Source organism: Sus scrofa, chromosome 7 (assembly GCF_000003025.6).
Source record: "Sus scrofa isolate TJ Tabasco breed Duroc chromosome 7, Sscrofa11.1, whole genome shotgun sequence".
In the NCBI taxonomy this organism is placed as follows: Eukaryota; Metazoa; Chordata; class Mammalia; order Artiodactyla; family Suidae; genus Sus; species Sus scrofa.
The window spans coordinates 31,295,222-31,315,202 of NC_010449.5; the positions used below are offsets into that span (position 1 = coordinate 31,295,222).

Below are 19,981 nucleotides of genomic sequence, written 5' to 3' on the forward strand. Positions count from 1 at the left end.
TTTAGGCTAACTCAGTTCTTCACAGTGTTTGTCCTCGGGGGCTGATGGGACGCCCCCCGCCTTCCGCAGCCAGTGCTCAGAGGGGAGACTTGGTGAGGCTCGTCAGACCATGGGGTGCTGGCCAGGAGGGTCGGTTCTGGCTCATGGGGGCTGCGCATCTCCCCGCCGCCTCTGCCTGCTCTGCACCCCCCTCGGTAGGAGCTGTGGAGGACCAAGCAGATGCTGTCCCGCCCTGCGGGGAGCGTTAGGGTGGGAGGGGGGAAGGATACCCACCCTCTGGAGGGCTGTGTGGTACCGTGGCACAGACCAGGCTTGGCATAAGGTGGTCTGGGAAGGTCTCAGAGGGTCTGGAGGAGGCAGCTCCCCCTGGGCCCTGAGATGCACGTAGGACTTGCAGAGCTGAAGCCTGTCACTCGCTGTCAGGGTTACCCCAACAGGACATCAGGGCCTTCCTCTCCGTCGCTGACACCTGAGTTTCCTGATTTACTCCCCATGGTGCCATCTTCACAGAAGCCCAGGACAAATGAATAAGAAATTTAGACCAGAAGTTCCCGTCCCGGCTCAGCAGTAACAAAACTAATATCCGTGAGGACGCGGGTTCAATCCCTGGCCTCACTCAGTGGGTTAAGGATGCACTGTTGCCATGAGCTGTGGTGTTGGCCAGCAGCTGCAGCTCCAATCGACCTCTGGCCTAGGAACTTCCATATGCCGTGGGTGCAGCCCTAAAAAAAAAAAAAAAAACCTAGAGGAAATATGGGGATAATTGTATATAATCTTGAAATGGAGAGACCTTTCAAAAGTCTATCAAACACACAAAAGTTTCTAAGTTTCCTGCAGTATACACAAAACTTAGTCTATACAATAAAAAGATAATAGCTCTTACTATATACACATTTAAAAAATTTCTTCCATGGCAGGGGGGTTGGTGGAATATGGAGAAAAAAATTTTGATCAACCATGTTTAAATGTGCATGACAGGTGTTCCCATTGTTGCACCGCAGAAATGAATCTGACTAGGAACAATGAGGTTGTGGGTTCGATCCCTGGCCTTGCTCAGTGGGTTAAGGAGCCAGCATTGCTGTGAGCTGTGGTGTGGTTCACAGATGCGCCTCGGATCTGGCATTGCTGTGGCTCTGGCGTGGGCTGGCGGCTACAGCTCCGATTAGACCCCTAGTCTGGGAACCTCCATATGCCACGGGTGCGGCCCTAAAAAGACAAAAGACAAAAAAAACAATAAATATATGTGACAATAACACAAAGGCTAATCCCCTTAATATATAAACAGCACCTACGAATCAATGAGTAAAGGTCAATAACATGAAAGGAAAAATGGGCAAAGGATATGACCAGGAAAAGAAATGCTGCTAAAACACATGGAAAGACGTTTAATCTCATACAGAAATATAAATCAAAACTACGAGATACTGTTGTTCTACATAACAAATCAAACACCAACAAGTGTGACTATACTAGGTCGGCAAAGGTGTCCACAAACAGTCACTGCCGTACTGTTGGTGGGAGTAAAATCAGGCATAGCCTTCACAGAGGGCAGATTAGCAGCACCTATAAAAACTGTTTTTAGATAATTTTGATCCAGCAAAAGTTAAAGAAATAACAGAGATGCCCAAGACTATTGGTTTCCCAAACTAGCATCTCAATTTCCTGATAGAAAGTTGTTTAAATTCAATTTAAAAATCTCTCTTTGGAGTTTCCTATGGCTCAGTGGGTTGAGAATCCAGCATTGTCACTGCTGTAGCTCTGGTTACTGCTGTGGCGAGGATTCGATTCCTGGCCTGAGAACTTCCACATGCCACAGGGGTGGCTAAAAAAATAATATAATATACATTTTAAATACATTAAATAAAAGTCTCTCCCTTAACTTTTTTTTTCTTTGGCCACACCCACAGTATGTGGAAGTTCCTAGGCCAGGAATCAAACCTGCACCACAGCAGCAACCAGGACCACTGCAGTAAGAATGCTGGATCCTTAACCCACCGCACCACAAAAGAACTCCTCTCCTTTCATTTAAGTGGGGTATTGCGGTCCAGCGCTGTGGAGGAGTAAGAGAGGAAGTGAGGGGGTTTTAGGAATGGTCAGAGCTGAAAGGGCTCTTCGAGCTGGTGGTCCTCTTCCCTTAACTCCCCGTCATCAACGAGCCCAGCCCACTGGTCTCCGCCATGCAGGCTATGAACCCACCAGCCATTTGTACCGCCCAAGAGAGGCTCTGATTGTGCTACCCTCCAGTGGAGTTCCCCATCAGACAGAGCCTCAGGCAAGCCCCCTCCTGGCCACCCCTTATGGTGGCCCTTGCTAAGGCCCTTCGAGTCCTTAAGCCATGCCCCAGTTTCCTCCAGGATTCATCCAGGGATCCCTGAAGGCCTTGGTACCCAACCCCACCCAGGTCCTGCAGCCTGGACTGGGCAGCTCCAGCCTCCCACCTACGAGAGTCTTCCAGCCGTCCTGCCTCCATCCTTCCCGCCTGGGGCCACAGGAAGGGTGGACCTGGCTGCGCAGCCCCTCCTCCCTCTGGCCCTGCGCAGAGAGGGAGGGATAAAGGAGCACCAGGGAAGCCCTGCCTGATGCTCATTAGGGGCCACAGCTGGGATGGACCCTGCTGGGACGGATGGCAGCGGCCACAGTGGGGAGAGCAGCCCCGGCTCCCAGCAGCCATGCAGGTACGGGTCTGGGTTTTGGGAGAACACAGGGGAAGTGGGGGAAAATTTTGGGGGGGTTCAACGGGGCCATTGAAAACATGGTCTCTAAGAATGTGGGGGTGTATCAGGTGGGAGAAGGGACTTCCTAGCTCCCACCCCAACGCTGGGAGGGTCTAGAGATTAGCTCTCACCCACTCATAGTCCAAAGGCAGAGACTAAGGAGTTCCCGTTTCCGCAGCGGAAACACATCCAACTAGTATCCACGAGGGTGCAGGTTCAATCCCTGGCCTCGCCTCGGGGGTTAAGGATCCAGCATTGCCATGAGCTATGGTGTATGTAGGTCTCAGATATGGCTCAGATCCCATGTTGCTGTGGCTGTGGTGTAGGCCAGCAGCTGTAGTTCTGATTCACCCCTTAGCCTCAGAACTTCCATATGCCTCAGGTGCATCCCTAAAAAGCAAAAGACAAACCAAAAAAAAGCAGACACTGAGACATACCAGATCTGCACGGCCTGAGTCAGGGTTAGCTCAGGGTCTGACCCATTAAGGCACGGTTCCCTTGCCTTTTATTCTCTTCCACTGAAACACCAAATGGCTCCCTGCCGTGAGATCTGGCCTCCCGGTTACCTTCGTACCCTGGTGCCAGGTGCTCCTCAGTGCTTGTGTGGAAACACTTCAGGGTGAATGTTACAGCCTTAGAGACTCATTCTTCTGGGTGTGCTGGCTCACGAGGCCTTCCAGCAGATGCTCATGCCTTAGCACAGGTTCACTTTGCCAACGGCTAGAAGAGATCAGTTCTCCAGAGAGAACTGAGGTTTGGGTAAAGGAGGGATAATTGTAGATTTTAGGGTCTCAGTGCAAAGTGATATTCCCAGGCTGGGAAGAAAGGAAGCCCCACTGTAAGAGGAAGTCAAAAAAAAAAAGAAAAGACATATTTTAAGGGGGCTTTTGGTTGTTCCTGTTCTCACCCAAAGCTCAGGAAGACTCAGCTTGGGCCCACAGGTTTTAAAAATCCTGGTCAGGGAGCTCATTTGGCAGCCCCCCACTTGCCATGCCCACCCCACCCTCCTCAGTCATCCTGCTCCCCTGCACCCCCACCCCGGATCTCACCCAGCAGTTCAGTCCTGATTCCCCAGGCTCACTGCTCAGAGGTCCACTGCTCCGGTCCCCCAGCCACCAAGCTGCTTTTGCTCTGTCCCCAGGCCTAGATGACCTTGGGCTGTCCTGTCCACATCACTTGGCCTCCAATGCTGGCTTAAGAAATTCCCCAAATTCAGGAGTTCCTGTCGTGGCTTGGCAGTAATGAACCTCACTGAGATCTACGAGGACGCTGGTTCGACCCCTGGCCTTGCTCAGTGGGAGGGTCGAGGATCCGGTGTGGCTGTGGCTGTGGTAGAGGCCAGCAGCTGTAGCTCTGATTCGACCCCTAGGGTGTGGCCCTAAAAAACAAAACAAAAAAAAAAAAAAAAAAAAAAAAGAAAGAAAGAAAGAAATTCCCCAAAACCAGCAGCCCTCACCCCTGCCAAGTCAACCTTAGTTAACTAGAGAAGTACTGGGCTGAGTGAGGACTCCTGGGTTATGGTCCTAGCTCTTGTCCGAGTCCCAGGCCAGTTACTTAATCTCTCTGAGCCTCGGATTTTGAAAACAACAGCAAAAAAAAAAAAAAAAAAAAAAAAAAAAAAAAAAAGACTCCTGGCTTTTAAGGCTTGTTTTGAAGATTAAATGATTAATTTGACAGTTCCTGGAACAAAATGTGTTTTATTGCTATGTTGAGGCAGTATCGGTGGAGCCATATAACAAAACAAAAGCCAATAACAAAAACAAGTTGAAGCAATGCCCTGTTAAATCAAATAGTTTCCTTGGCAGGACTTATCAGGGCCTTTAATGTGTTCAGGTACAATTAGCAACATACAACGTGACTCTACAAAAATATAGAAGGAAGAGTTTCTCAAATCAATTTGATCACGAAGCTTCTAGCCCTTTTGTCATGGCTCTTCTGATGGACTAAGAGCCCCTCTGGCTGTGCTTGGGAGGGCTCTGTTGCTGGACCCCTCAGCTTGTGAAAAAGCTAGTGTGGTGGGCTCTCCAGGCAAACCTTGAGGCTGGTCTCACTGGTGGTCTTTAGGGAAAGCAGAGCTCTGGGGACTGGGGACAGGAGGCCTACAATCCCTTCCTCTGAGGGTTACTGGCTTTTCCCCTAGGAGATAAGAGGTTCCTCCTCTCAGCTTACCCACCCCTTCCTCTCATTTCCACCTTCCCCCTCCACCCCTCACCCTACCCTCCATCCTCCTTAACTTTGGCTGTTGCCACCAATCTGATCCCTACCCCACCCCGGCTTCTTCCTCTCAACTCCCCACGTTATAATTGGGCACAGAAACAAACCAGGCCAGGCATCCCCTATAAACTTAAAAGAAATGCAAAGTAAACATGTATCCCCTCCACACTTCAAGTTATCTAATGGTTTTCATCATAAAATCAATGGTTGCAAAGGTTAAATTTCCAAAGTACTCTACATCGTCTCATTTTAAAATAAAGCACTTTACATTACTCTTAATTCCAAAAGAGATTTTTTGGAGTTCCCTTTGTGGCTCAGTGGTTAACAAACCCGACTAGGAACCACAAGGTTGCAAGTTTGATCCCTGGCCTCGCTCAGTGGGTTAGGGATCCAGCATTGCTGTGAGCTGTGGTGTAGGTCGCAGATGTGGCTTGAATCCCACGTTGCTGTGGCTCTGGTGTAGGCCAGCAGCTACAGCTCCAATTAGACCCCTAGCCTGGGAACCTCCATATGTTACAGGTGCAGCCCTGAAAAAGATGAAAAAAAAAAAGGTGAGAAAGATTTTTTTCAGAGGGGCCACACCTAAGGCATGTGGAAGTTCCCAAGCCAGGGATCGAATCTGTATCACAGCAGCAACCAAGCTTTAGCAGTGACAAAACCCGATCTTTAACCTGATAACCAGGGACCTCTCTCAGGAGATTTTTTTTTTTTTTTTTTTTTTGTCTTTTTGCTATTTCTTTGGGCCGCTCCCGCAACATATGGAGGTTCCCAGGATAGGGGTTGAATCAGAGCTGTAGCCACAGGCCTACGCCAGAGCCACAGCAACCTGGGATCCGAGCCGCGTCTGTCACCTACACCACAGCTCACGGCAATGCCAGATCATTAACCCACTGAGCAAGGGCAGGGACCAAACCCGCAACCTCATGGTTCCTAGTCGGATTCGTTAACCACTGCGCCATGAAGGGAACTCCCTCTCAGGAGGTATTTTTTTTTTAAAAGATGTTTTTGGATAAATCACATCACTAAATCAAATGCTTTTCACCATTTCGGAATCTTTCTCCTCCAAGGCTGGCACTTCAGGCAAGATTTTGAGGGATGTGTTCAAAGCTCTCTGTCCCCAAGAACTTGCCCTCAGACTTCCAGCAGGAGCTTCTCAATTAGCTTCTCAGTAGAGCTGGCCCCGCTGCCAGAATCTGAATCCAGAATTATTTTTTGGGCAGTGCCAGGGATCAAACCCACATCACAGCAGTGACATGAGTCCTTAACCTACTGGGCCTCCAGAGAACTCCTGAACCCAGAATTTCTGATTCCAGAACCCATGAGAACCCGTGGTTGGAGAAAGGAATAGTAGAAACGTGTTAGGTGTGACTTACTGAGCCCCCACAGTGTGCATTGTACCAACTCTTACAAAACCCTCACAACGGCCCTCAGGTAACAGGAGGCATTCTTTTCCTCACTTTTGTGGGTGAGGAAACCAAGCTTTAGGGAAGCGGAGTTCCCCACCCAGGGCTACCCAGGGGGGGCCAGGAGTTGAGCACAGGACCAAGTCTGGAGCCTGTGTCCTCATGTCGCACAGCCTGGAACTGAAATGGGGCTGGGTCTGATTCAGACCATCTCTTAGGAGCTTTGACGGAGGGGGCTGTCACCGGGTCCCAAGCTGCGGCTTGGCTCAAGACTGGAAGGTGTCCCAAGTGTGCAGATACTTTCAATGGGGCTTCGGCTCCCATGGAGCTCTGCGCAGGTAAGCACCTCTTCTTCTCGCATGGGGAGGGGTGGGGGCCCAGGAGGGTCACCTGTACTGCGCATGCGTCTTCCTGGAGCCTCCGCTGGCTTCCCCGAGCCAGCGTGCTTCTTCCCGTCCTCTCCCGCCTGGGCTCCAAGTTCTAGACTGAGCTGGCTTCCGGCCCTGGGGGGAACCTTCCTGCCTCTTTAACCTTCCAGCTATCAGCACCTGCCGCACCCCCGCCACCTCGAGTGGGGCAGCCACCATTCGCAGCCACATGTCACCCCGCCAGGCCCCCGGCTGGGGCTGACCCACAGGGGCTCCGAGCCCACCTACCTGCCCACGGTGGCTGTGGGATGGGGCTGGGCCGGGGCCTACCTGGGCAAGGAGCCTGGCCTGGAGGAGTTGTTCACCAAGGCTGAGGAAGTTGGTGGCCGTTCCTGGAAGTCCCCAGCGCCGTCATGTGAGTCATCAAGGGCACTGCAGGTGGGCGCAAGTGGGATCTGGGACCAGGGTTTCCACTCTGTCTGTATTTCTTTCCACGCCTCTGGATCCTGAAGACTCCCAGCCAGAGGGGAGTTTTCCTCCAGCTCTAACTCTGTGTGTTCTAGAAGTAGGACACCAGGGTGCCTGTGGAGTCAAATCACCTACTTTCAAATGCTGCCTTGGCCACTTAGGAACTGTTTGACCTTGAACCAAGTCACTTAACCTCCCTGGACCTCAATTGCCTCATCTGCAACAGGGCACTGGCAACAATATCCGCCTCACAGAGTCCTGTGAGGGTGTGATGCGTTCATACCTTTGATGTGCTTAGCCCAGTACTTGGCACAGAGTAAACACTAAACCTTAGCAGTTATTTTTTAAATTATTGCTCAAATTCAATGCTGTCCAACAGAAATATGTCACATGTACTTTTGGTAACAGCTTTATTGTAACCAGTTGAGAAGATGTAATTCCCACACCACAACATTCTCCAATTTAAAAGTGTACAATTCAGGAGTTCCCGTCGTGGTGCAGTGGTTAATGAATCTGACTAGGAACCATGAGGTTGCGGGTTCGATCCCTGCCCTTGCTCAGTGGGTTAACGATCCGGCGTTGCTGTGAGCTGTGGTGTAGATTGCAGACGCGGCTCGGATCCCAGGTTGCTGTGGCTCTGGCGTAGGCCTGTGGCTGCATCTCCGATTCGACCCCTAGCCTGGGAACCTCCATATGCCGAGGGAGCGGCCCAAGAAATAGCCAAAAAATAAATAAAAATTAAAAATAAAAAAAAAAAAATAAAAGTGTACAATTCAATGTAATACAGTGTATTTAGAGTTGTACAAACATGATTAGCACCATTTATTTGTTTTCTGGGATTTTGTTTTTTTGTTTGTTTTTGGTGGTATCCACAGCATGTGGAAGTTCTCAGGCCATGGACCAAACCTGCGGCACAGCAGCAACCCAAGCCACTCTGGTAACAATGCTTACTTAACCCACTGTGCTACTCCAGCACTATTTAATTTTTAAACTTATTTTTTAATTTATTTATGGCCACTCCTATAGAATCACCCAGGCCAGGGATTGAACCGGCACCACAGCAGCAGCCCAAGCCATAGCAGTGACAGCATCAGATCTTTAACCTGCTGCATCACAAGAGAACTCTTATTTTTATTTATTTTTAAATTTTATTTCAACTTTTTTTTTTTTTGGCTGCTCTTGTGGCATGCAGAAGTTCTCAGGCCAGGTATTAAACTCAAGCCATAGCAGTGAAAATGCTGGATCCTTAACCCACTAAGACACCAGGCAACTCTAGTGCTATTTAATTTTAGAAGAGCCTCTCCACCCATAACCCCTCGCGACCACAGGCAACCATCAATCTATTTTCTGCTTCTATGGATTTGCCTATTCTGGACGTTTCATGTAAATGGAGTCAACGATATATGGCCTTTTTGTGTCTGGCTTCTTAGTATAATATTTTCTAGGTTCATCCATGTTATAGAATCTGTAAGTACTTCATTCCCTTTTATGGACAGAAAGTATCTCATTGTATGGATGTTTACCACATTTTGTTTTATTCTTTTACCAGTTGATGGACACTTGGGTTGTTTTTGATTTTTAGCTATTATGAATAATGTTGTTATGAGCATTTATGTACAAGTTTTTGTGCAGATCTAGATTTTCATTTCTCTTGGGTATATTCCTAGGAGTGGAATTGCTGGATCCTATATTAACCTTACGCTTAATATTTTGAGGAACCACCAAACTGTTTTCCAAAGTGGTCACGCCATTTTACAATTCATTTATGCAATTAAAACTTCTTGGAGGGGAGTTCCCATTGTGGCTCAGCAGGTCAAGAACCCAACTAGTATCCATGAGGATATGGGTTCAATCCCTGGCCTCACTTAGTGGGTTAAAGATCCAGCATTGCCACAAGCTGTGGCATAGGTTGCAGATGTGGCTTGGATCCTGCATTGCTGTAGGCTGTGGGCTGCAGCTCTGATTTGACCCGTAGCCTTGAAAAAAAAAAGAAAAAGAAAAAAAAATTCACAGAGGCGTTATCTTGTGGTGCAGTGGGTTAAGGATCTGGCATTGTCACCATGGTGACTTGGCTCGCTGCTGTGACCGGGGTTCCGTCCCCGGCCCAGAAACTTCCACATGCCATGCGTGTGGCCAAAAAAATTTCTCTAGTAGCCACATGAAAAAAAAAAGTAAAAAACTTAACAAAGATTTATCTTATTGAACTCAATATATTGAAAATTACATATCTAATACTATCATTTCAATATGTAATCAATATAAAAAATCAGTGAAACATTTTAGAGTCTTTTTGGTACTAAGCTTCAAAATCTCATTTTACACTTAACACATCTTCCTTCAGACTCGCTGCATTTCAGGTGCTCACATGGCAGGTGGCTGTGTCGTGTTGAATGGCAATGGTCTAAATAGTTGTGTTAGAGACATAATTCTGACTAGAGTCTGAGCTACGGGGGGGCAGAACTTTATGCGCCCACAGGGCCTTGCATGCAGCAGACACTCAGTGGATATCCTGTGAATGATTAAATGAATGAACGGACCCAGTATTCCCCAGCAGCTGCCGACAGTGATCATAGCTACTTCCAGAAGTCTCAGCTTCAGTCAGTCCCTCTCCGGGAGCTCCCCACCCCACTTCAGAGCCTGGACCTTGAGATGGAGCAGGGAGTGGAGGGGAAGATGTGGAGGATGCCATGCTGGACCTCTGGGATGCCCAGAGCTGCGGGAGGAGGGCTGTCGGGTGGCAGTGTGTGTGTGTTGGGGTGAGTGTCTCTGACCCAGCCCATGGCTGCAGAGGGAGCAGGACAGTCATGACACCATGTGTGGCATCTGCATGGACAAGGTATGGGACAAGCCCGAGGCTGAGCGGATCTTCCGCATCCTGCCCAACTGCAGTCACGCCCGCTGCCTGGGCTGCCTGCGGACCTGGCAGAAGAACCGAAGGGACTCCCTGTGGAGGTCATCAAGTCAGTGTCCCTGCCCGCAGGGAGGGAGGAAAAGGCCCCAGAGAGGTGTGGGCTTGGAGGCAGGCCAATGGGCTTGTGACTCCTCTTCTCCCACCTCCCACCCCACCCCTACCCCGCAGGACCTGTCCCCAGTGCCATGTTCATTCCAGCTACCTCATCCCCTGCAAGTTCTGGGTGAGCGAGGGGCCTGAGAAGGAGCAACTCATCAGGAACTTCAAGGCTCAGACCAGGTGAGCCTGGCAGGGGGAACAGGACTCGGGTTAGGAAAGATAGCCTGTGATGCATTCCTGGTCAGCTGTGGTTCACAGCCTGGGATCCCCCCATCCTGGAAGTGCAGAGTGATAGAGATGGCAGGTGAGGGTGTGAGCTGTTCCCTTGGTTTCACAAAGCCCAGCAAATAATATTGAGTGACTGAGAAAGTCAAGGCCAAGTTTCTCTCCTAGCCTGGCTCAGGACACATGCAGGGAAGCTTTCGGCACGATGGGAAGCCCTGCTTGGCTTTTATTTCTGATTTATTTTTTAGGCAGGAAAGCGAATAAGTATGAATACCTGTTGTTTGCTTAAATGATCTTTTTTTTTTTTTTTTTTTTAGGGCCACACCTGCGGCGTATGGAGGTTCCCAGGCTAGGGGTTGAATCAGAGCTGCAGCTGTCGGCCTACACCACAGCCCCAGCAAAGCCAGATCCTTAACCCACTGGGCGAGGCCTGGGATGGAACCCTTGTCCTCATGAATACTAGTAGGGTTCTTAACCACTGATCCACAATGGGAACTCCCTTAACTGATCTTTGAAAACATTCAGTCTCTGAGGAGACTGATAGGCAGCCACTTGGAGAAGCAGGAAAGTTGAGTAGGTTTTAATTGCTTGGAGAAGGTAAGCTTTTACTCCAAATTTGGAATTATCTACAATTCCAAGTGCTTATATTCTGCCTTTCCAAAGGGTTTATTTTATTTTTTTTACTTAAAAAAAATTTTAGCCACAGATGGAGCATGTGGAAGTTCCCAGGCCAAGGATCAAACCCACACCGCAGCAGTGACAACACTGGAGAACTCCTGCAAAGGTTTATTACACTTGACATATGCACAGTATGGTTGGATAAAGGTAGGATAAAAAGGTCTCATCTCTATCTGGGAGACATTCCCCATTGTTGGGAGGACACCTGGATTTTCCCTGTGAATTGTTAATAGTTGCCTCAACAAAGTTACTGAAAACAAAACTCAAGGAGTTCCCACTGTGGTGCAGCAGGTTAAAGATCTGGCATTGTCTCTGCGGTGGTGCAGTTTCAATCCCCGACCCAGTGCAGTGGATTAAGGATCTGGCATTGCTGCGGCTGCAGCTCAGATTCGATCCCTGGCTGGGGAACTTCTGTATGCTGCAGGTGCAGCTGGAAAAAAAACAAAAAACAAACAAACAAAAAACTTGGGTGAGTCTCACAGAGGGGGAAGTGTTTGAGCTGGGTGTTGGAGGAGGAATAAGGGCTCCTCAAAGGAGAAAAAAGGAAGCACTCCGGGCAGAGAGGTCAAAGTGGGGAGATCCTGCAGCTGCATGTCTTGGGAGTCTTTAGAAGTCATCAAGGGGAGGGGAGCACCCAAGTGCCAGTATGATGGGAGACAACGTCATGAAAGGTTTATTATGTATGACAGACTCTGCAGGTCACAAATTCCGTAAAGTAGGGACCCTTACTATTCTTACACTGCAGAAGGAGAAACTGACGCATGGTGGATGGGGAATAAGCGATGAAGTGGAGTTTGAACCCAGGCAGTCTGATACCTAGTGTGTAATAGAATGACCTGAGAGGAAGAAGGGCCAGACCTGGGTAGGCAGTTGGCCGTAAGGTTGAAAGGCAAATTTTTTTTTTTTTGTCTTTTTAGGGCCGCACGCACAGCATATGGAGGTTCCAAGGCTAAGAGTCCAGTTGGAACTGAAACCACTGGCCTACGCCACAGCCACAGTCAGTCAGGATCCGAGTTGCATCTGTGACCTACACCGAGCTCACAGCAATGCCAGATCGTTAACCCACTGACCGAGGCCAGTTATCAAACCCACCTCCTCATGGATACTAGTCAGATTTGCTTCCTCTGAGCCAGGAGGGCAACTCCTGAAAGACAAATTTAAGATGATTAATGTTGGGAGTTCCCATTGTGATGCAGTGGAAACGAATCCGACTAGGAACCATAAGGTTGCGGGTTCGATCCCTGGCCTCGCTCAGTGGGTTAAGGATCTGGCATTGCCGTGAGCTGTGGTGTAGGTTGCAGATGCAGCTTGGATCCTGCATTGCCATGGCTGTGTGTAGGCCAGCAGCTGTAGCTCCGATTGGACCCCTAGCCTGGGAACCTCCATATGCTGCAGGTGCGGCCCTAAAAAGCAAAAAAAAAAAAGAGATGATTAATGTTTCCAGCATAGGTGGCCACAGAACTGGTCCTGTCACGTGAGAGCTGGGTCAGGGAGATTGATGGAGAATTTGGACAGGTTGAGTGCAAGGTTTTGTAGGCTGGATGGAAGGGTTCCTGATGATCAAGTGGTAGAAGGAGGAAGAGGAAGGGACAGCCATGCTAACCTAAATACATATGTACAATCTAATAGTTGAGAGTTAAGTTTTATTGGGGACAAAATGAGGACTATAGCCCAGGAGGCAGCATTTCAAATGGCTCTGAGGAACTGCTCCAGAGAAGTAGAGGGGGAAGGTCACTATATCTGTGATTTTGATGACAGGGGAGATACATGCCACCAACACACGTTTTACAGAAGGTTGCTGGCTCGGAAGTCACTATTGGAGAGACAGGTACATGCCACCAACACATGTTTTACAGAAGGTTGCTGCCGGTCTCGTGAAGGTTACTGCTAGTCCCAAGGAGCAGACGCCACCATGAAGGATTTTAGTGCTTTTCTAGCTATGAGGAGATGCAAGAACTAGTCTCATAAAATCCTGAAAAATTCTACTATGAAAGAAATAGCTCATACAATCTCCTGAAAATATCTCTCTGAAGACTGTTCTGCCCATTTTCCCAGAGCACAGAGAGCCGCACCCCTGATCTCCAGCCTAAGCTCCTTTCCGGGGGTGTTGAGGGTCAGCAGCTGCAGTGGCTCATGATTCAGTCTGTGCAGAGGCAGATGGCAAGTGCCTGTCTCAGATCACAGCCATTTAGAGGGATTCCCAGGCTTCCAGTTTGGCGGTCAGTGGGATCCTGCATTCACGCTGCAACTGCAGGAAGTGGGAGAGACTGAACTGTATTGGAGTCAAGCAGAGAGTGGATGATGCAGTGAAAAGGCTATAAATATGCGCATTATCTTTTTCTCCCTCTCATCTGTCTTTCTGGGCAACAAAAAGCTGTTCCTGTTTAAGCGGATCATAGGTTGCCCACAAACCCTTCCTGTATCTGCCCTTTCGCAGAGTGAAATTTGAAATCTCAGAAGTGGGAAACTTTTTTTTTTTTTGTCTTTTTAAGGCCACACCCATGGCATATGGAGGTTCCCAGGCTAGGGGTCTAATCAGAGCTGCAGCTGCCGGCCACAGCCACAGCAACACCAGATCCGAGCCACATCTACAACCTACACCACAGCTCAAGGCAATGCCAGATCCTTAACCCACTGAGCAAGGCCAGGGATTGAACCCACAGCCTCATGGTTCCTATTGGGATTTGTTTCCGCTGAACTACAACAGGAACTCCTGAAGTGGGAAACTTCTTAATTTCATTAACTAGCAATTACCAAATTATAAGACCACCCCTCAGAACAGGGCATTGGTCTGACTTGTTACAGAGACGCATTGAAGGGTTATCTGCTAGATAGCAGTATGGAAACTTAGCTCAAAAAAAAAAAAAAAAAAAAAAAAAAGAGGGAGTTCCCGTTGTGGCTCAGTGGAAGCAAACCTGACTAGTATCCATGAGGTTGCAGGTCCGATCCCTGGCCCTGCTCAGTAGGCTGGTGGCTGTAGTTCTGATTCAACCCCTAGCCTGGGAGTTTCCATATGTCACACCTGCAGACCTTTAAAAAAAAAAAAAAAAAAGAAAGAAAGAAAGGAAAGGAGATTCCCAGAGTCATTGCTGGCCCAAAAAGAAATGTCTCAGAAATTAAGAGAAAGGTACCCCTTAACTTTACTGCCATCTGCTGGGAAATAGTTGTAACAAACATAACATCTACACTTGTCTATGATGCCAGTGGAGCAGAGGATGTGGTGCCTTTGTGCGGTGTACAATCCACCCAATCTTACATGTCAGTCTTGAGTGCCCCTTATTCCTGGGGCAACTGGGCTTGAAGTGATGGTCTTCTCTCTTTGTGAACCTTCATAGCTAGATCCGATGCCGTTCTTCAGGCGGGGGAATGGCTGCTGCCCCTTCAGGTCTGACTGCATTTACCTGCACCAGCTCCCAGACAGGGCCCCCACCTCAGATCCTCCCTGGCCTGAGTATGCAGCTGGCCTCTGTGAGTAAGTGCTAACAGCTGGCATATGGGGTGGGGGAGGATGCCGGTCGTGGCTTATGATCAATGTCTGTGATAAATGTAAAAGCCACGTGTGATGTCTATGACATGAATGGTACCTGCTTAGATGTGGTGCTTTTGTACTATGTACAACCTGCCGAACCTTATGATTTCCTTGTACCTGGGAACAACTGGGGTTGAAGCTGATGGGCTTTCACTGATTTCTCTTCTACCCCCAGATGGTGGTCACAACAGCATTCCTAGGGGTCACCAAGCCAGAGGAGGAAGTGTTCTTCATGAACTGTGCCCTGACTGTGGCCTTCTGGGGTTCAGACCTCCTACCGGATCCCACAGTTCTTACCACTGCCTCTCGTAACCAGGATCAATGTGGGGGGGATGGGGTGAGGGGCAGGGGTTGCTTGGTGGTAGGTCTTTTCCCTTTGGGGGCGTGGTGGGGATGAAAGTAGCAAGCCCTCCACCCCCATGAACCGAAGCAGTGACACAGTTGGGGAAGATGGGGAGTCATTGGGCTCTGGAGAAAGAGGAAAGGTTCTCACCCCCTTGGCCAGGGACTTGGTTTTAAACTTGGCTCTTTTGTAGAAGGATTCGGAAAGAAAGCCAATAAAATGCAACCTACGCCATCACTGCTGGTGTCTGAAGAGTGTCTACTTATAGCCCAGGCACACCTGCGCCCCCATTGCAACCAAGGGTTACTTCTGTACTTAATCTGATGCAATATCACCCATCACCGAGACTTTGGAAAACTTCACTTTATGCTCATAAGAGAAAGAGAAAGGAAAGGGGAAATAACATCGTAGGTATTCTAAAAGTACTAATATCAGGGATCCTAGGAGAGGGTCTCCAGGGTTCTTGAAGTTCTTAGAACTTTGCTCCCTATTCTCTTTCCTGTTGGCTAGAATGCAGACCTTGGTGGGTAGGAACCAGAGCCACCACAGGGTAAAGCTGGTAGTTGAGGATGGGCAGGACATTGAAGACTGTTTAGTGGCCTTGCCCACTACTTGTCAGGGCTTCTCCTCCCTACCCCTCCCCCCACCCCCAACATCATTTGAAGACCAGCATTTGATCATCTGAAAACCAAAAACAGGAGTTCCCATCGTGGCTCAGTGGTTAATGAATCCGACTAGGAACCATGAGGTTGCGGGTTCGATCCCTGGCCTTGCTCAGTGGGTTAAGGGTCCGGTGTTGCCGTGAGCTGTGGTGTAGGTTGCAGACGTGGCTCAGATCCCGTGTTGCTGTGGCGTAGGCCGGTGTCTACAGCTCCGATTAGACCCCTAGCCTGGGAACCTCCATATGCTGCGGGTGCGGCCCTAGAAAAAACAAAACAAAAACAAAAACATCTCCTATGAACTTAGAACTGGTAACTTGAGATAGTGGTGCCTGGAAGAAACTTCTTTCCTGCTATTTTGGCCTTTGCAAAGCAGGTACTATCTAAGAAAGACTCCTTAGTCTTTTCCATTAGCTCCCTTGAAGTCATTTTGGAAAAAATAACAATTTTGGCTCTAATGGATATCAGATCCAGCTCGAAATATGCCTATGGCTTATTTTTCTATTCTATTCAGGGTGAAAGGCAAATTCCTCTCTGTGACCTCAAGGCCTCACAGGATCTGACCTGGTTAACTCTCTGATCTCATCTTCTATGACTGCCCAGCAAGTCCATTCTGCTCCAGGCGTGCTTCTGCCCAGAGTCTTCGCATTTGCTGTTCCCTCTGCCTGAGATGCTCTCCTCATAGACCTCTCCCTGGCCCGCTCCCTTATCTGCTTCAGGTTCCTCTTGCCTGACAACCTATTTATTTATTTATTTATTTGGTCTTTTTGTCTTTTCTAGGGACGCACCCATGGCATATGGAGGTTCCTAGGCTATGGGTCCAATTGGAGCTGCAGCAGCTGGCCTGAGCCACAGCCACAGCAACACGGGATCCAAGGCGTGTCTGCAACCCATACCACAGCTCATGGCAACACCAGAAGCTTAACCCACTGAGTGGGGCCAGGGATGGAAACCACAACCTCATGGTTCCTAGTCAGATTCGTTAACCACCGAGCCATGACGGGAACTCCGACAACCTATTTAAAACTACCTCATTCTGTCTCCTTCTCTGCGGTATGTTTCTTTTTTTTTTTTTTTTTTTTTTTTTTTTTTTTTTTTTTGTCTTTTTGCTATTTCTTGGCCTCCACGCATATGGAGTTCCAGGCTAGGGTCGAATCGGAGCTGTAGCCACCGCCTACGCCAGAGCCACAGCAACGCAGGATCCGAGCCACGTCTGCAACCTACCCACAGCTCACGCAACGCTGATCTTAACCACTGAGCAAGCAGGACCAAACCCGCAACCTCATGGTTCCTAGTCGGATTCGTTAACCACTGCGCCATGACGGGAACTCCATCTGCGGTATGTTTCTTGAAAGCACGTCCCACAAACATTCTATTGTTTACTTATTTTGTTGTCTGTCTCTCCTCTCTTGAGTATCAGCAACAATGAGGTAATGAGGGCAACTGTCTTTTTTTGGGGGGACGTTCCTGCAGCATATGGAAGTTCTGGGGCCAGGGATTGAACCTGTACTACAGCAGTGACAATGCTGTATCTTTACCCCCTGAGCCACCAGGGAATTCTGGCAAGGGTCTTTATTTTGTTCCTTGTAGCCCCAGTCCTAGGTGCTCAGTAAAGATTTATTGAAAGAGTGGAGGTGTAAGTGGTAGCAGAAGCTGGGAGGATAAGTACAAGCTGGCACCCAAAGTAGGGTTTATGTGGTGATGTGGGGCTTCTCTCCCCTCCCTTTATTCCTGTCCTCTACTATGATCCTTCCCTTTGCTGGGAGCCTGCCTCCTCCAGATTTCCTTAAACTGAAACCCCGGGAAGTGGAGGTACTCTTGGTTTCTTACAAACAACCAGAGCAAGGCCTCTTCTTGGTCTTGGGGAGGAAGTTCACAGTAAGATCTATGGCCATACACCTATGGTTAGGTTTCACTGAGACTCCATTCTCAGGTATATTTATACATCAACGATTTTTAGAGAGGACTGAAACGCGAATGATGGCAGATGATGAGCTATGGAAGAGGTGACTATATGGTGGGGTGGTAAATTATGATCAAATCCTACTGCAGAGCTCATGATCTACAAGCATCGTGGACATCAGCTAAAATCAAATGCTTGGATCCTCAAGTTCAAAGGATCCCTGATACCTATTCTGCACACTCACACCCCTCCCTCCCTCAAGCACTTAACTTCAGTGAGCAGTGGAGGAGGCGGTTTAAGGTTGCAGCCCAGGACCCGCCCCTCCATCAAGCCCCGCCCACCCCACTTTCCCTGGCTTAACTCCGGCCGCAGGCCTATTTGTGACCACGCCCCATTCTAGCCCCCGCCCCGTGAGCCGCTACGCACTTCGCCCCGCCCCTCTACTCAGTCCCTCCTCCCGGCCAGGAGCGTTCCTGGCCCCGCCCCTTCCTGGCCGGCCCTCATGCCCCGCCCCAGCTGCCCTTTCCTCTCCTTTCCTGTTCAGAAGGTGCTAATTTCGCGGGCTGTCCCTGCGTCTGCGTCCCTTTCCCCAGACCCCGGAGCTGAGGCCCGAAACCAGGGCGCAGAGCGGCACGGCTCCCTGGCCCGGGGTATGGCGGCCCCCGAGGCGGCGCCTGCTCAGGCAGAGGGCGCGGAGCCGGCGCCCTGGGCGCAGCTGGAGGCCCCCTCCCGCCTCCTATTGCAGGCGCTGCAGGCGGGGCCCGACGGGGCGCGGCGCGGTCTGGGGGTGCTGCGGACCTGGGCGGCCGCGGCAGGGACCCCTTCTGCTGGGGCGGCGTGCTCGAGGCGCTCTGCCGGGAGGAGCCCGTCGTGGAGGGCCCGGACTGTCGCCTGGAGCTGTAAGTCGTCCGCCCACCTTCCTCCTGCCTTACTGGTTGCGGCGGCAGCTGGCGCAGCGCGGGGCGCCGCCTTCGTTCTCTACCGCCGTGAGAGGCAGGGGCTAACGCCACCCCTCTTCTCTAGAAGAGAAGACTGAGGCGCTGGGAGATTAATTACTTCCCCACGGCGCGCCCCCTGTGAGGAGGGGCATCCGTCAGACCTTTACTGAGCACCTGCTGGGTGCAGTGCCACATACCTAGACGGAAGACACATGCCCTCGGTTGAGTGTAGATGAATAATGATGTCTGTGAACTCCAGTTGATTTTGATCGCACACTTCCATGATCCTGTACCCACAGTATAGGTATACTCGTTATGTATAACGTGTACACGGGTGTTAAAATATGTACATTGTCAAGTGTACCGAAATAGAGCTTTATTTTCTGTCTTTTTAGGGTACGGGAGCATATGGAAGTTCCCAGGCTGGAGGTTGAATTGGAGCTGTAGCTGCCAGCCTAAACCACAGCCACAGCAATAGTGGATCGAGCTGAGTATGGGACTTAGACCACAGCTCACAGCAACGCTGGGTCCACTGAAAGGGGCCAGTGATTGGAACCCATGACCTCATGGATACTAGTGTGGTTCTAGTGCTGAGCCAAAATAGAAATTTAAAACGTGTTAATAAACAGAATAAACATCTAATCGTGGTGGTTTTATATTAATTTTTAACACATAATATACATTGTAGGGCAAGATCACTTACCTTAAGGATGATCTTGATCATTTCTAGTGTTTTGGGTGACTTTGAACATTCCTCCCTTAAGTAGCTAAGAATTCCCACTAGGAGCAGAAGTGTCACTCTGCCATTTTTTTATTAGGTTGTACTTCCATTATTGGTAGTCAGTTTCTTTTTCAGGCATCTTATAAGCCATGTGTCCAATTGGTGAAGATTTGTTTTGTTAAAAAACAATATGGGAGTTCCCGTCCTGGCTCAGTGGAAAACAAATCTGACTAGCATCCACGAGGACATAGATTCGATCTCTGGCCTCCCTCAGTGGGTTAAAGATCTGGTGTTGCCTCGAGCTGCAGTGCAGGTTGCAGACAAGGCTTGGATCTGGCCTTGCTCTGGCTGTGGCTCCAGCTCCAATTCGACCCTAGCCTGGGAACCTCCATATGCCACAAGTGCAGCCCTAAAAAGACAAAAAAAAAAAAAAAAAAAAAGCAGGAGTTCCCAATGTGGCACAACGGGATGGTTTTCTGCAATGCCAGGCAGGTTCAATCTCTGGCCCGCACAGTGAGTTAAGGAATCTGGCCTGTAGGGTAGGTTGCAGCAGCTGCAGCAGGGATCTGACCCCTAGTTATGGACTCCATATGCTAAGGGTGGAGGGGCAAAAAAGGAAAAAAAAACCAACATAGCATCCATAGATTCACAGAAAGTAAGGGGGGGGTCAGGTGCCACCTTCAGCCTCTAGGGGCTGAAGATCAGGCCGCTTTCCCATACCCTCCCTAAGAATTGAGCTGGACACTGGAATATGCAGGACCAATCCATGTATTAAATATTTGTAATACTTAATTTATTATTTTTTAGA

General features: G+C 49.4%; 1 long non-coding RNA gene across 1 annotated transcript; it reads left to right on the top strand.

The window, feature by feature from the left end:
• On the top strand, positions 10,253-14,877 carry LOC110261706. The gene is made up of 3 exons (XR_002346170.1): positions 10,253-10,357; positions 14,416-14,548; positions 14,785-14,877. It is a non-coding gene; the product is annotated as an uncharacterized LOC110261706 (long non-coding RNA).